General features: G+C 41.9%; 1 protein-coding gene across 1 annotated transcript in view; it reads left to right on the top strand.

The window, feature by feature from the left end:
- The first annotated feature begins 4,773 nt into the window (after positions 1-4,773).
- LOC138959008 (uncharacterized) overlaps positions 4,774-16,797 on the top strand; it is an 83,787-nt gene continuing 71,763 nt past the window's right edge. The window contains exon 1 of the mRNA XM_070330365.1: positions 4,774-5,011. The gene's annotated coding sequence lies outside the window, so the exon portion shown is untranslated. The remainder of the gene's footprint in view (positions 5,012-16,797) is intronic.

The following is a 16,797-nucleotide window of genomic DNA, read 5'->3' as shown; positions in this document are numbered from 1 at the left end:
AGAGAGAGAGAGAGAGAGAGAGAGAGAGGGGGGAGGGGATATGCATTGTTACATCATTTGCAGTCACTGTCATCTCTTTAGTGTCGATTCACCCGGAAGCGTTCTGTTGAAATAATGTATTCTTGTACGACAGTAAGTATTTTCGTATTTGAAAATAGAGTTGAATCTGGGTTTTTTTCAAACTGTGAGTCGCAATCAAGGACGTGTGGGAGTAAACTATGTCATCTAATGATTATTTGTTCGTCGTTTTCTGGACAGTGTAACAAAAAGCGTACTGCCTCTATCGACATGATCAGTATTTACTTACTAAATTATTCGAAAGGTGTCGGATTACTAAATCATTTCTCTCTCTCTCTCTCTCTCTCTCTCTCTCTCTCTCTCTCTCTCTCTCTCTCTCTCTCTCCCTCTCTCTCTCTCTCTCTCTCTCTCTCTCTCTCTCGCTCTCTCTCTCTCTCTCTCTCTCTCTCTCTCTCTCTCTCTCTCTCTTTTCTGCAATCTTTCCCCTTACTTTCAACCTTCGCCTCGCACTATCCTTGTGCCTGATGCCTTGTACCAGATACTTGGAAAGAAGCATTATTAATATGTAGACACGATGATGTTTATATTTTGAACGATGTATGTAAGGTTAATAAAAAATGTTTTTGATTTTTTTACATTTTTTTTTTAGCAATTTGCTCATATTTAAATCTACACTCAGATACCTCTGCGTATCGGTTGCCTAAATAATAACAATAATAAAAATAATAATAACAATTATGATAATAATGTGGAAAACGCAATCATCGTTAACCGAATTTCTTTTAAATTCACTAATTGATTGCGTTCGTTGAATGTTTAAATTCATTGATGATAAACGACTCCGATTACACAAATGAAGACGTCTCTTTTTGACCCTCTCATTCAAAGTCAGATAATTATTTTGTTAGGTCGTAAAAGGGGATTCCACAGTGCCAAAAGTAATGTTTTCCATTAGCCTTTGGCGTCATGTGGATTTGTGTATTTTTCTGTGCTACAATTATTTGCCTAAAATATTCGTTTGTTGTTAAGCAAAAACAAAATTAAAAACAAAAACAAAAGTAGTTTGATTCAAACGCCACACAATGTGCTTGGCAAACTGAAAACAAGTCGCTTGAATCGATATTAAAACATTTAGACAATACGTCGACCTTAAACAAAAAAGTTAATATGAAAACCAGTATTTACCGAGACTAACAGTGATATGGCTTGTATAGCCGAAACCCGAAGGTCGAGACGGGTCATACTCGTCTCAGGGAAGCATGCGACCGTAGTACCTAAATAACCTATTTTCTTTAACTGTGAGTACATTTTCAGGGTACACATGACATTAACAGCTATTGTGTTTTCAGCGTAGCAATAGGGTCCGATATTTAGACGAGACAAGTATAATGCCGACGAGTCGAAGACGAGTCGCATTATACTTGTTCGAGTCTAAATATCGGACCCTATTGCTACGCTGAAAACACAATAGCGATTATATAGCTGTTATGATCTTGATTTGTTGTTCCAAACTTACAAAATGACAGTTTTTGTGTCGATGCGTTGATCTCAGGTTTTGATAGCAGACAAACTTCTTACGCGCATCATGTTCGCGCAGACATGCACACCGCTACACGCTTTCTGACTTTGGAAGAAAAACTGACTCCAAGTGCATTCGACTTCACAACACAGTTGTTGAAACAGCCTTTTAAGTTGTCAGTGTATGCTGTTGTCGATAGAAACATCGCCGTGGTACAGATGGGTGAACCGGAATCATGCGTCGGCCATTTTTCTCAATATGCTTTTGGATATTGAGTAAAATGGCCGACTTCCGCTTCATTATGCTTTGATGATCGGAAGAGACCATCCAATCACAGCCCCCGAATTCCCCCACGTGTTCATCAGAATAGCTATATATCAATATATTTATGGATTCCGGAAATGATACGGAATGCAATGCAATCACTTTGGAATCTGTAACTATACTTTTAATTTTAATCAGATTCTTTTTAAATTAAATAAACAAACTCATTAATTAATGTTTAAGTTTCTAAGCTGATTGAAATCCGATAGTCCGGACTGAGTCAAAGATTGCTTGACCAACGTTTTGATGAAAAATGATGACGTCAGAGGGCCGCCACTTCTGTCACAAAAAGCTTGGTATTTATTGGCATACAAAAAAAGATAAAATACGTCAAATGAAAGAATGTGCATGTGAACTCTCATAAAGATCGGCCCAGTAGTTTTTTGGGGGGCATTGCTGTACACACACACACACACACACACACACACACACACACACATACACACACACAACCCAACGCCACCACCACCACCACCACCATCGTCTCGATTTCCAATCTATCTGGTCACAATTTGATTAAATGTAAAGAGAGAGAGAGAGAGAGAGAGAGAGAGAGAGAGAGAGAGAGAGAGAGAGACACGGAATTGGATTAAGGGGTCCCCCGAAAGCGGCGTATGGCTGCCTGAATGGCGGGGTAGAAACGTTCATACACGTACAATCCCACTCGTGCAAAAACATGAGTGAACGTGGGAGTTTCAGCCCATGAACGAAGACGAAAAAGAAGAAAGATAAAGGGGTCATCGCATAGCTTTTAAGTGTACATGTACGCCGTGGCAACCTCTTGATGTCGGTCCAGGAGGGTAAACGTCAGTTCCTCGGGCCGTTTCACAGTAGATTGAGAAACCCGTGATACGCAATGGTAACTATCACACAAGAGAAAATTAATGTGAAAAATAGAGATGACGAGAATTTCGAAATAAGTGGAAGAATGCACTGCTGGAACCTAAAGTAAACACGCAAGTGAATTCCAGTATTCAGGAGGTTCAAGAAGGCTGAACTGATTATGATTGGGACACTGTTGTTGTCCGTTTTAATCAAGGGACATTTCCCTGCGGAACTTTAATGTCCCTGGGGGGAAATGGACCTAAGGAGGTGAGAGGGTTTAGTTATGTGGGGGAGGGGGAAGGCATATGCTGGACATGTCATTTTGTTCATTGTCGGGTCGCTCTCCCGGTTTTTTTAATTTTTTTTTTTATAGATATGACAGAAAAGACTTATAATTTATATAACTGTATTTTGAACGGTATTAATAATACAGGTAGGGCGCAGCTGCAGCAACATCAGCCTTTTTTGGAGAACAGATATGTTCCGATTGTTCCATTGAAGTTTCTAACAGATAGGACACGTTCCCCGGCAATGGAACCAAAAAAACTCCCCTCCTTCCAGTTTTTCGTCCGAGTCCCAGCCATTCTATTTCACATGGGTGGTGACTGTTTGTCCGAGTCCCAGCCATTCTATTTCACATGGGTGCTGACTGTTTGTCCGAGTCCCAGCCATTCTATTACACATGGGTCGTGGCTGTTTGTCCGAGTCCCAGCCATTTTATTTCACATGGGTGCTGACTGTTTGTCCGAGTCCCAGCCATTCTATTTCACATGGGTGCTGACTGTTTGTCCGAGTCCCAGCCATTCTATTACACATGGGTGGTGACTGTTTGTCCGAGTCCCAGCCATTCTATTACACATGGGTGGTGACTGTTTGTCCGAGTCCCAGCCATTCTATTACACATGGGTGGTGACTGTTTGTCCGAGTCCCAGCCATTCTATTACACACGGGTGGTGACTGTTTGTCCGAGTCCTTGCCATTCTATTACACATGGGTGTTGACTGTTTGTCCGAGTCCCAGCCATTCTATTACACATGGGTCGTGGCTGTTTGTCCGAATCCCAGCCATTCTATTACACATGGGTGGTGACTGTTTGTCCGAGTCCCAGCCATTCTATTACACATGGGTGCTGACTGTTTGTCCGAGTCCCAGCCATTCTATTACACATGGGTGCTGACTGTTTGTCCGAGTCCCAGCCATTCTATTACACACGGGTGGTGACTGTTTGTACGAGTCCCAGCCATTCTATTACACATGGGTGGTGACTGTTTGTCCGAGTCCCAGCCATTCTGTTACACATGGGTGGTGACTGTTTGTCCGAGTCCAAGCCATTCTATTACACATGGGTGCTGACTGTTTGTCCGAGTCCCAGCCATTCTATTACACATGGGTGGTGACTGTTTGTCCGAGTCCCAGCCATTCTATTACACATGGGTGGTGACTGTTTGTCCGAGTCCAAGCCATTCTATTACACATGGGTGCTGACTGTTTGTCCGAGAATCGAAGGCGGAAATGTCGCAAGAGTCACTGTGCTCTCGTCCAATCAAAGCTCGATATCTCGTGTGGGCTGTTGCATGTGTTGCCCTCTGGCGAACAGAATCAGGATCTTACTGAGGTGGTTGAGTTTGATGATGTCAGACATTTTCCCAAGCACTAATCAAACACAAAACAAGCGTGAAACGAAACCCACGGTTTTCATCCACCTTCATCCCGACTCTTACCTCTACCTCCACCTGTGTTTCTTCTCTCTTCTTGTGTCGCTGTGTGTGTGTGTGTGTGTGTGTGTGTGTGTGTCCGTTTGTGCAGGCTTGAATTTTTGTGTCTGTATGATTGGGGGAGGGAGGGGAGGTTGGGGTTGGGAGGGGGGTAGTTGGGGGGATGAGTCGTAATTTATTTTCCCTGTGTGCTCGTACGTGACTATTTGTGTGACTATATCCGCATGTCCACGCAACCACCCACCACCACCCCCCTCCCCCCCCCATCCCACACGTGTCCACAGTGACGTCTATATCGTGCCCTTGCTCGTGCGTGTGCGTGCGCGTGCGCGTGGTATATGGTGGGACGTACACATCCTGGCCTATGTTGCAATGTGATTTGGTGCCACTGATATAAGCCGGCATTCTAAAAGGGCTGGCCTTTTTCGCCTAACGCATCGCACTTCCACACTCAATTTGTAAGGCGGCCACAACAAGCTAAGCACGTGCTGTTCGTGAGGTATAGGTCGCGGTGCTAGCTGTTAATACTGGTGTGTGTCTGTCTGTGATCCAATCGGCTGAAAACCACCACCGTCGTCCGTCTCCGGTCAAGTCCTTCTCTTCTAACCAGGTAAGCTGGCCTCAATTTGATAGTAGGTGTTAGTCATTTTGTGTAATTTTGTATTTAGTGTTTTTTTTAAGTGGTTGTGATTTGTGGTATTGGTTTTTGGTGATGTGAAATTAAATCGTTTTTCGCTTTTTAAGATAAAAAGTGTTAGTTTTCCTATCTGTCCTTCTTTGCTTTCTTTTTTTTCTTTCTTTCTTTCCGTCTTGTTCCTTTCTTGCTTTTCTTTCTTTCTTTCTTTCCGTCTTGTTCCTTTCTTTCTTTTCTTTCTTTCTTTCTTTCCGTCTTGTTCCTTTCTTTCTTTTCTTTCTTTCTTTCTTTCCGTCTTGTTCCTTTCTTTCTTTTCTTTCTGTCTTTCTTTTATTTTGTAAATCTGTCATGTTTTTCTTCATCGGTTAAAAGAAGAATTATATATCAACATAGAGCGTTTATTGTCTTATCATCTCCGCCTTTTTTCTTTACTTGTTTTTGTCTGTCTTCCCTTTTGCCTTTCTTTCTCTTCCTCTTTCTGTCTTTTCTTCTTTCTTTCTATCCTCAGTTCTTTCTTTCATACTTTTACCGAGCATGATTTTTTCAGTAAATAAAAATGTGAGTCTAAGTCTAATTCTGTTGCTATTATTCCGGGAGGTTTAGAGACATATCTCTTCAAGGAAATACCCCAGCCAGTTAATTGAATAATGCAAATGTTCTAAATGTCTGTTTGCTTTTGCTCGGTTTTTGTGCTTGTTCATTGGCTGGCACTTTCTGCCTTGTCTTGATTTCTGAATACTTTTAAACATTGTTTTGTCTATTTCTTTTCTGGAACTTTTATTTGTTGCTTATACAAGGTTATTGTTTTGGACCCCAAAAAACAAACTCCTTTCTAAGCAAGGAATAAATTTCAACAGATAACTTATCGCGTTTTGTTCTTTCTGACATTTGTCTTAAAAATAAACTCACAAACAATGCCGACTGTAATTTCATGTTCCGTGTATAAAGGATGAAGGCTTGTGTTATTTTAGCAGGGGCAATTGAACATAGATAAATTATGGTGTTTTTCCCCCATGTTTCCATGACAATGTAATCCTATCTTTCAATCATCAAATGGTTTTTCCTAACGTTTTACGGGTTTTAATAATATCTTCAGGCAGCAAGAAATTGGGAAAAGTGCAGGTGGAAATTACATTCGGAGCTATGGATTCGATTATCGTATACATATGTTTTGTACAAAATACTTGGACCGGAGTATTTTACCACGAGTTTCCCACTTTACACTTTGACTTATGGGACCAAAAACATAAGTGACAAAATGACAGTTCACCAGTTGGCCCGGATACAGCCCTGTACCGGTATTTGGGGCCTCTTAGCTTTATGTCATGGTCTAATACTTTGTGGGCCGGGCCGCACTGGTTGAAGTCATCAGCAGAATCACAGTAAGATGTCCACTGGTACCTCTGTGCACAACACGCAAATTTGAAATCGTTTGCGGTTACTTGTAAGGACACTTACTAGCATGCTGTTGAAGTTAGCCATAGCGCTGATTTTAGATTGTTGCTTTGAAAAAACATGAGAGAGAGAGAGAGAGAGAGAGAGAGAGAGAGAGAGAGAGAGAGAGAGAGAGAAAGAGAGAGAGAGAGAACGAGAGAGAGAGGGAGAGAGAGAGAAAGACAGAAAAAGAGGAAGAGCGAGAGACAGAGAGAGAGAGAGACAGAGAGAGAGAGAGACAGAGAGGGAGAGAGAGACAGAGAGAGACCGAGAGAGAGGGACAGACAGACAGACAGACAGACAGACAGAGAGACAAGATTGACAGACAGACAGACAGACGGACGGACAGACGGACAGAGACAGACACAGATCAAATCAAATCAAATCAAAGCAAATTTTATTTTACGAGGGTTGTGGCATAAGCAATACAAACTAGCTTTTTTTTCAACCAGCCCTCGCCCAGAGAGGGACTATTCTAATATTAAATAAATATATATACAAACGTAAAACAATTACAAAAGATAAGCATGACAGTAAAAAAATATAAAAATAAAAAGGCAAAAAAACTATTCACAGGACTTTATACACACGTTGTAGACTATACATACATTCTTGCGTTACGAAACACTGATGCTTTATGGACAGATATGATCAATATGAAAATAATCAGAACGAAGTCTTCCGTCACTGTGACTTTTCGTAATTTGACATTAAATGTAATGAGAGGTGTTTTTTGAAAGTATTGAGACTTGTTGGGACTCGAACTGATTCCGGGAGAGAATTCCACAAAACGCAGCCAGAATAAGCTAAACTTGATTTAAAGAGATCTATCCGCGGAATGTGGACGTAGAATTTTCGGCTTGGTTTGGCTTTACATTTTGTAATGAAAGCACGTGGTGCATGGCCGGAAAGGATTTTGTGAAGGAGCACGCCTTTAGAGAGGGAGAGAGAGAGAGGGAGAAAAAAAGAAAGAAGAAAGAGAGAGAGAAAGAGAGAGAGAGAGAAAGAGAGAGAGAGAGAGACAGACAGACAGACAGACAGACAGAGACAGAAACAGAGACAGAAACAGAGACAGAGAGAGACACAGACACAGACACAGAGACACACAGAGACAGAGAGAGCCAGAGAGAAACAGAGAGTGAGAGTGAGGAAGAGAGATAGGGTAGGAGGAAAGGACAGAACGAGAGAAGAAAACGATTTTTGTTAATAAGCCTTTGTCATGGATGCGATAACTGCATTAAAAACCGAAATGCATTATGTACGGTTAGTGACATCTTCCATCAGCGTGACGTTGTAATATAAATCAAGTTTTTGGACAAAGTTTGGAACTGTTTCCGCATAATAGAGAGATAGCTCCAGTCGGACATGGTGAACTTGGTCAACCTTGCTTGTTGGAAGCTGACATCCCATCTGGATGCTTCAATTAGATGTCCGTGAACATCTCCAGAGGGGATGTCACCTTGCTCCACTAATATTTTGGCCGCCATATTGAAAACAAAATGGCGGAAATTGAAACAGGAATTTTCACACATTTTCGCTCATAGTTGGTGTTTGTGGGTACATTTAGTGTCTGTTCCTATGTTTATTAATGTGATAAAGGCGTTGACAAATGTTTTATTTTTGTTGGACAAATGGAAAAGGCGATATTTGACATGTTTAAGTTATTTTGCATATTCCGTATGTCTTTAATCCTTTCAATCTTAACAGTTGGTTTCAAGACTCTTGACATTGTGAAATTCAGCAACATGTAACCATCTATGAGTCGTGAGAAAGCTTCTTGAATTGACTCAGACTCAGCAATTGTTGCCAGGATTTGCGGAAAACAAGCAAAATAGCAATCTGCTGAGAACGGTAACGTAGGATTCCCTGCGCAACGTTACTGACATCATTGTAGAAAGGCTACAGAATAATGACCATATATCCCAAAAGCATTTGAAATCAGAAAATAAAGCTTTATTTATCAAAAAGATCAGCTCATCTAGCTCTAGACGGGCATTAAAGTTGGGTTTGTGGTAAGACGCCGACCACCAAAGCGGTAGGTCGTGGGTTCAAATCCCGGCCGCGCATGGTGCGTTAAGGTGAAGATTTTTCCAATCTCCCAGGTCAACTTATGTGCAGACCTGCTGGTACCTTACCCCACCTTCGTGTGGAAAGATCTTGTATTCATGTCTGAGTTATGTGGCTTATAGAAACACGAAAATACCCAGCACGCTTCCTCCAAAAGCGGCGTATGGCTGCCTAAATGGCGGGGTAAAAACGGTCATACACGTAAAAATCCACTCGTGCAAAAGCACGTACGAGTGTACGTGGGAGTTTCAGCCCACGAACGCAGAAGAAGAAGAAGCTCGTCTTGCATAAAGTGTGCTATTCGTCCTTCAGTAGCAACACAAATTTGGCATAACTGCGTAAACGCCAACAAAGTCCATTTGAGGAAATATCGGCAGACCAGGGGACACATATTTCATCAGTGAATGAATCTGAATCTATGATATAACATTTTATGAAAACGTTGACATGAGTTGAACAAGCCTGAGGACAAGAAATTATCATAGTGTGCAGTTGCTGACTTGCCCATGACAGCAGCCAGATTGAGAAAAAGTTCCAGGGAGGTGAATATTCAGTTGGCCCATGTCCGCTCATAACAAGACTCCAGCCCCTGTCTTTGACACCATTTGGACAGTGATCAAGAAATGTCAAGCAATGACAAAACTATTTGAAGGCGTTTGGCAAGCATCTGTACTGCGGGGCCAACATGCTGCAATATGGCAACGCAAACGGAAAAGTTCGACAGATGGGGGTCTTTCATTTGTGCATACACTTTTTGAAGGTGATTGGGCGGTACATGAAATCTTCATGACTTGACGAAATCTTGAGCATTGGAGAAACCACAGCTCCAACAAACAATGCCGACAAACTCACTTTGAAAGCTCTATGGGCTCTTCTTTGCCAGTTTTCCGCATATAATGTCAGTTCTCGAGAACCTACATGCAACTGGTGTTTGTTTTTTTGCGCTTCACACGATCATTTCAAGACAGTGACTGGCATTTGTTTCTCTCTTTATTTGCTGAGATGCTCCAATACTTCGCAGAATGTGATCACGTAAACTACAACTGTACAACATATGGGGAATGTTTTTTTTTTCTGGTTGATGTACATTGATCTGGAAGAGAAGTGAAACACTCGAACATATTCCTCCGTTTCAGGAGAGTGGTTGGGAGTTAAGAAGATCAGAACCTGACACTATTTTCCTTCAACACATACTTCTCACCTCGGAACCTGCTTCTGCTGCCGGCATGAAACTGACCTCATGTGGGTGTTCTTCAAAAGAAACATGCCTTGCAGATGCAGACGTCTCGCTTTGGCATGTGCAACATTGTGCCTGTGCAAAGAATATAATTATACTGCATAAACCGTATTTCACTGAAAGTTTCATTGCTTTGTGAGAGAGAGAGAGAGAGAGAGAGAGAGAGAGAGAGAGAGAGAGAGAGAGAGAGAGAGAGAGAGAGAGAGAGAATAAGAATAAGAAGAATAAGAATACTTTATTATCTCATAGAGAAATTCAGGCGTGGTACATAACAATAATACAAACAGGACATTGTTTTTACATAAGACATATAGCATTATATAACAGGGCAGGTTATAAACACACCTCCCACATACCTTCTGGCCATTCCTTGCATTGTGCTTACGCATTCAGTCATGAACACATCCATGTCTCACTTACACATCGCACACATGATTCTTATACGCTCAACTTACTCATTCACACATGGACATTCGACCACGCTCCACTTACACATTCTTATACGCTCCACTTACACATTCACACATGGGCATTCTTATGCTCCACTTACACATTCCCACATGGACATTCGACTACGCACACTTACACATTCCCACATGGACATCTTTAAAGCACTGAGCTTACATATTCTCGCACACCTACGCGTATAACGGACTATGGCTAAACATCATTGCAAAAAATCATAGCATACAATGAGAGAGAGAGAGAGAGAGAGAGAGAGAGAGAGAGAGAGAGAGAGAGAGAGAGAGAGAGAGAGAGAGAGAGAGAGAGAGAGAGAGAGAAATCCGAAAAAAGCAATGTTGGTGCCGCCCACTGATCTTAATCTGCAATGGCACTAAACTTAAGTCCTGAACTGAGACAATCTAGAAATGACCTGTATCGTAAACTACCTTGTAAGCGCCCATCCCCCTTACGCCCAAAAGTAGGGGGTGGATGTTTCTAGTTGCTTTACCCTGTGTACTGAATCTATTCCTCATGAGAAATACCGGTATTTGATCACTTGGTATGAGAATGCCAGAGGGATTGTTGCTGTGCAAAAATGACTATACTCTCCGTGTACCTTTCTCTGTGACACAGACACGTTCGTGTGTATGCAAGTGCCTCACCAGAATGGTACATGAAAACTAACCACAACAATCACTTTGCGTCATAGTTTTAAACAAATGCTCATATCACGAATAAAAATGATAACTCAAGATCTGCTTCGTATATCCAGCGTTACGAGCATCAGAACGTGTGTCTAAACAAAAGTCACAAACTTGCACACACTAAATTATTACAATTGTTGTTAGTTCATGTGTCCTGATCAAAGCCATCTAGCAAAATCCTGGAGAGAGAGAAGGGGTGGGGGTGGGTGATGGTGGTAAGATACGTGTCAACACTGCGTATTAAAAAAAAGGTCCGTTCATTCGATCTCAGTTTAAATCAACCTAGATCGACCTCTTAAACACGTACTAAATTAGATGAATCTGTCATTTCTTCGTCCAACTTTGGCATACTATCCAGACTGCAGTTGCAAAAGAATGAACTCAACGGTATGACTTCATCGCAGCATATTGTCATTATTCACTGGAATTATATCTCAGTATTTTGCGAAGAGGTTAACATCTTTAAGAAACTGTTTTTTGTACCTTTGTGTGTGTGTGTGGGGGGGGGGTGGCGTGGAAGGGATGGGGGTGGTTAAAAGGTATTATATCCTATACACAGTTGTTGACATGAAGTATGGTTGGGCGTTTGCTCGCTACTGGACGCTTACAAGGTAGTTAACAGTAGAAACAAATATGCATGCAACAATGTGGCAAATAAGGGCAAGTTTGAATTCTTAGTCACGATTGTACTTTTGTGGTTGCTGTTTTACTTTTTTCAATGTATGAGAGCTGAAGTTAGGAATATGTATTTTCGTATATATTTCAAAAGTGTAACAGAACATTCATCGAATCAATGTCTAATGAATCTGATCATTATATCTTCATTTACACTGTATTCAAGGCAAACATTTACTTGTTCAAATGTATCATTCCATGAAAGAAAAGAGATGAGGGTAGAGGGTAAACCGCGTGTCTACTTTTTGTTTTTACATTCAGTCAAGTTTTGACTAAATGTTTTAACGTAGAGGGGGGAATCGAGACGAGGGTGTGGTGTATGTGTGTGTGTGTGTGTGTGTGTGTGTGTGTGTGTGTGCGTGTGTGTGTGTAGAGCGATTGAGAGTAAACTACTGGACCGATCTTTATGAAATTTGACATGAGAGTTCCTGGGTATGACATACCCGGGCGTTTTTTTTTCTTTTATTCGATAAATGTCTTTGATGACGTCATATCCGGCTTTTTTAAAAAGTTGAGGCGGCACTGTCACACCCTCATTTTTCAATTAAATTGATTGCAATTTTGGCAAAGCAATCTTCGACAAAGGCCGGGGTTTGGTATTGCATTTCAGCTTGGTGGCTTAAAAACTAATGAGTGAGTTTGGTCATTAAAAATTGGAAACTTCTAATTAAAATTATTTTTTTATTAAACGATCCAAAGACAATTTCATCTTATTTTTCGTCATGTTCTGATTCAAAAAACATATACATATGTTATATTTGGATTAAAAACAAGCTCTGAAAATTAAAAATATAAAAATTATGATCAAAATTAAATTTCCGAACTCGTTTTAAAAACTATTTCATCTTATTCCTTGTTGGTTCCTGATTCCAAAATCATATAGATATGATATGTTTGGATTAAAAACACGCTCAGAAAGTTAAAACGAAGAGAGGTACAGTAAAGCACAGCGCAATCGCTACCGCGCCAAACAGGCTCGTCACTTTCACTGCCTTTTGCACTAGCGGCGGACTACGTTCAGTTTCATTCTGTGAGTTCCACAGCTTGACTAAATGTAGTAATTTCGCCTTACGCGACTTGTTGTTTTATCAAGTGACCGGCTGCGATTAGATCGTCTGCTACGCGTTGCAGTTTCAGGCGTGGTGAATCTGGACCAAGGTTCTAGTATGCGTTCGGATGACGTAACATCTCAACGTACACGTAAACGTACACGTACACGTACACGTACACGTACACATTATTGGCTACATATCGTGCTTCAGGACCTCTGTAATGCAGCTTACGTCGCGGAAGCCTCAAACAAATAACGATAATGATAACGACAATATTTTGCGTGTGTGGCTCGTTCAGGTTTTCACAACCCGCTTGCAGTTGTCTATCAATCATAGAACCAAACCAATGCGAAACAATATTTTGACAAGCTTGTGTTTTAGAGATACTTTTACAGCGTGAACGTTTTTAATAGCATGTCCCAGTAGAAAGGATCTTCTACATCTGTCACCTTTAACATAAAATCGTGATAATCCTTATCGTCATCCGTCACATTTGAAACATGGCATAAAATTGCAATATTCCTCACATCCATTCATTTCTCAACTCACGTAGGAAGATGCTCGGAGCAAGATGGGGCAGCCATTGCCAACCCCGAAAAGCGGAGTGGTGGGGTCTAGGGTGGGAGTTGGGGCAGCCATTGCCAACCCCAAAAAGCGGAGTGGTGGGGTCTAGGGTGGGAGTTGGGGCAGCCATTGCAAACCCCGAAAAGCGGAGTGGTGGGGTCTAGGGTGGGAGTTGAGGCAGCCATTGCCAACCCCAAAAAACGGAGTGGTGGGGTCTAGGGTGAGAGTTGGGGCAGCCATTGCCAACCCCAAAAAGCGGAGTGGTGGGGTCTAGGGTGGGAGTTGGGGCAGCCATTGCCAACCCCAAAAAGCGGAGTGGTGGAGTCGGGGCAGCCATTGCCAACCCCGTAAAAGCGGAGTGATGGGGTATAGGGTGGGAATTGCCGGTTTACCCACATAAAATGCCAATATTAGTATTAGCACATTTTTTTTAGAATTTTCCACAGTGGCTTTGCAATGAAAAATAGGCAAACTCGATAATCGTATCTTTCTGAGATTGTTTTCAATGGAGATGTACAAGAACTTCCTCAATGCCCGTGAACATGTCTTCGTCACCTTGGTTATCCAGACTTGATCAAGAAAAGACAACACTGAAAAGGAAAGAGCCTTCTAAAATTATGCTTGAATATCCTCACAGTTTACTTTTCACATCAAAAAGGAATTATGGGCGAGGGATACTCTGGCCATACCGTGCAATCATCTATTATTGCGAGGTTAAAGCTGGCCCCCACTTCCTACACCAGTATTCTCTATCGCTCAAGACAGAATGAATGGCGATATATGTGAAATATTCAATAAATTATGAATGAATGAAAAGGCGAGTTTTGTTACAAAAATTCACAAATCTTGCGTAATTCTGTCAAAACGAAGATTTTTCTCCCGCTGCACAAACGAGGGATGTCAACGGCGATTTTGAAGTTGCCTCCAAGAAAACGTTAAGGTCACACGCAGCATCTTTGCTTCGGGACCCCAATGGAAATTGTCATAAATCTACAATAAAATACTCGGGATAAAGAATGCAAAAGCCTGAAGTGCTAAACAAGTCAAGGATGCTTTACCTTTGTTGCTTTTGTTTTTCTTTGTCTGCTATGAAATGACTTGGTGCTTTGTTACATTCTTTAAAAAAATAGAAACGGGGGCGTTGTACATTCGTTTTGTTTCAGCCGTTACAGAAAAAGTAAATGCCAGTTACGACGTGAAAAAAATATGAAAGGGAGGTCATTCTGTTCTACAATTTGGACCCCCTCTCCACCCTCAAGCTCAAACAAAAGGCCATAATACGGAAACATAACGTAAAGGGACACTACCTTCACACACAAAAACCGCCCTAAGAGCTACATCATTTGGTTTGGAGTTTGGGATTTAAACTGATGCCACCGCACATTAAGAATACCTTAAAATCAGAGCCTTAGTGTTCAGTTGTTCAAATTTGAAACGCTGTGTTTGGGAACTTTGGGTTTATACTGTGAATTCTGTGAAATACGGGTACATTTTTGCAGCAACGTCTAAATTACAGTACAACGAGTGTCCATTTGACATCTGAAGGCTAAATTCATATCACTCCACTTAAACTTCCCAATAATGGCGTCTTAGTTTCTGTTTCCTGCACATTTTTTCCTACACAAAGAACGCATGGATATGCGGCAACTACATCAAATGAGAATTAATTGTAATTTGAGGTTTCAAGGGAAGGCAGGCGGGTAGGCGGAAAAGTGGGCCACACTGGTCTGAGAGGCCAGTGTTTAACACTCTGCACATTTCCCATTCTTTGTTTCTTTGTCTTTTGTACTGAATTTTGAAAGCTGTTTTTCGAGTGAATCTTTTTTCTTCCCCCTTGGGGAGCCTCTGCAGGCATCATCTCATTACAAGGACCCTCACCTTTTATTTCTCTCCCCTACAATCTTGTCAACCAATCTGGTGTTAATGGCAGTGTGTGTTGGGGGTTGAGGGGTAGGGGGTGGGGTTCTGGATGTGTGTGTGTGTGTGTGTGTGTGTGTGTGTGTGTGTGTGTGTGTGAGTGTCTGTGTGTGTGAGTGATTGCGTACGTGAATGTGTGAATGTGTTTGTGTGCGTGCGTGCGTGCGTGCGTGCGTGCGTGTGTGTGTGTGTGTATGTGTATGTGTGTGTGTGTGTGTGTGTGTGTGTGTGTGTGTGTGTGTGTGTGTGTCCGTGTGTCTTTCTGTCGGTCTGTTAGTCTGCCTGTTCTTTTTATGTGCATGCTATATCTGTGCGTCAGTTTGTTTATTTGTTTGCTTGTTTGTCTGTTTGTCTGCCTTTCGTCTCCACGAGGAGAGAGAGGGAGAATTGAATTGAATGGAACTTAATCTAACAAGGATTAAGAGAGAGAGAGAGAGAGAGAGAGAGAGAGAGAGAGAGAGAGAGAGAGAGAGAGAGAGAGAGAGAGAGAGAGAGAGAGAGAGAGAGAGAGAGAGAGAGAGACAAACAGACAGACAGACAGACAAAAAGTTTGAGGCGGAGCATATGTGGCATATGTCTGTGACGTCGTCTGCCCGTGATGTAGCAAGTTCACTTTCTGGCATATGAGGCGAACTTAATTTCTGTGATTTTACTTTTAGGGGATTTCTGGGCTTTCGGCCGAGCTTCTGTTCTTGTTTGACTCTCTCTCTCTCTCTCTCTCTCTCTCTCTCTCTCTCTCTCTCTCTCTCTCTCTCTCTCTCTCTCTCTCTCTCTCTCTCTCTCTCTGCCTTTCCCTGTACCTCTTTTTCTCTTCCTCTCCTCCCTCCCCTCTCTCCTTCTCTCTTCCCCTCCCTCTGTCATTCTCTCTGACCCTTCTCTCTCACTCTCCCTCGATCCCCTCTCTCGCTTATGTTTTTACCTTTTCTCTCAGTGTAAGTGTGTTTCCTTCTCACCATCAACAAGGAGAAAACCTCTTCCAGCCAAGTTTCCGCGGAAAAAGCAGCACCGTACGTAAGATGCCAAGTTTACTTCCCTTCCCGGCTAATTCAATGACTCAACGAGCCACTTCTTCTTCCATTTGATTTCCTCCCCAACCTTGGGGGACGGGGATGAGCGACGGTGCCAGCTTTGCTTGAAGAGCATTTTCAAGGGAGGCTGAAGATGTTTGGAAACCGGGCTTCCCTGGTTGTAACAAGGTTAATCTCTGGCAAAAAGCATGCTGATCAATTTTTTCGGGTCCCAAAAATCGTCCGTATCCATCGTTTAGATCAAAGTTTGCATTGCATGCGCATGCGTCAAGGTGTTTTACTTTCTGTCTTTCTTTCTTTCTTTTCCCTGAGAATGTTAAAGCTTTTCTTGTTGTCACAGAATGTCTATTCATTAGTTTACTCTAGCTTTGTTTTAGTCGCTCTAGTTTTCTTTAAATTGTGACACAACAACTCCCGTGTCACGTGATCAGTGACGGCGTGATCTACAATGTCGATATCGAGTTCCAGAAATTGATTTAAGCTCGTTATTAGCTGCGCAGTCCACACATGACCAGGGCAAGCTCTTTGGACTGTCTCAAGTTAGTGTTATGAGTCAGATTCAATTGTGTCATTTCCTTGCAAGCTGGAACTGTCCAGTGGGGGAAGGGCTCCTAATATGGACCACTTTTTGTTTCATGCT

Source organism: Littorina saxatilis, linkage group LG2, assembly GCF_037325665.1.
Source record: "Littorina saxatilis isolate snail1 linkage group LG2, US_GU_Lsax_2.0, whole genome shotgun sequence".
NCBI lineage: Eukaryota > Metazoa > Mollusca > Gastropoda > Littorinimorpha > Littorinidae > Littorina > Littorina saxatilis.
This window is presented reverse-complemented; position numbering and strand designations above follow the sequence as displayed.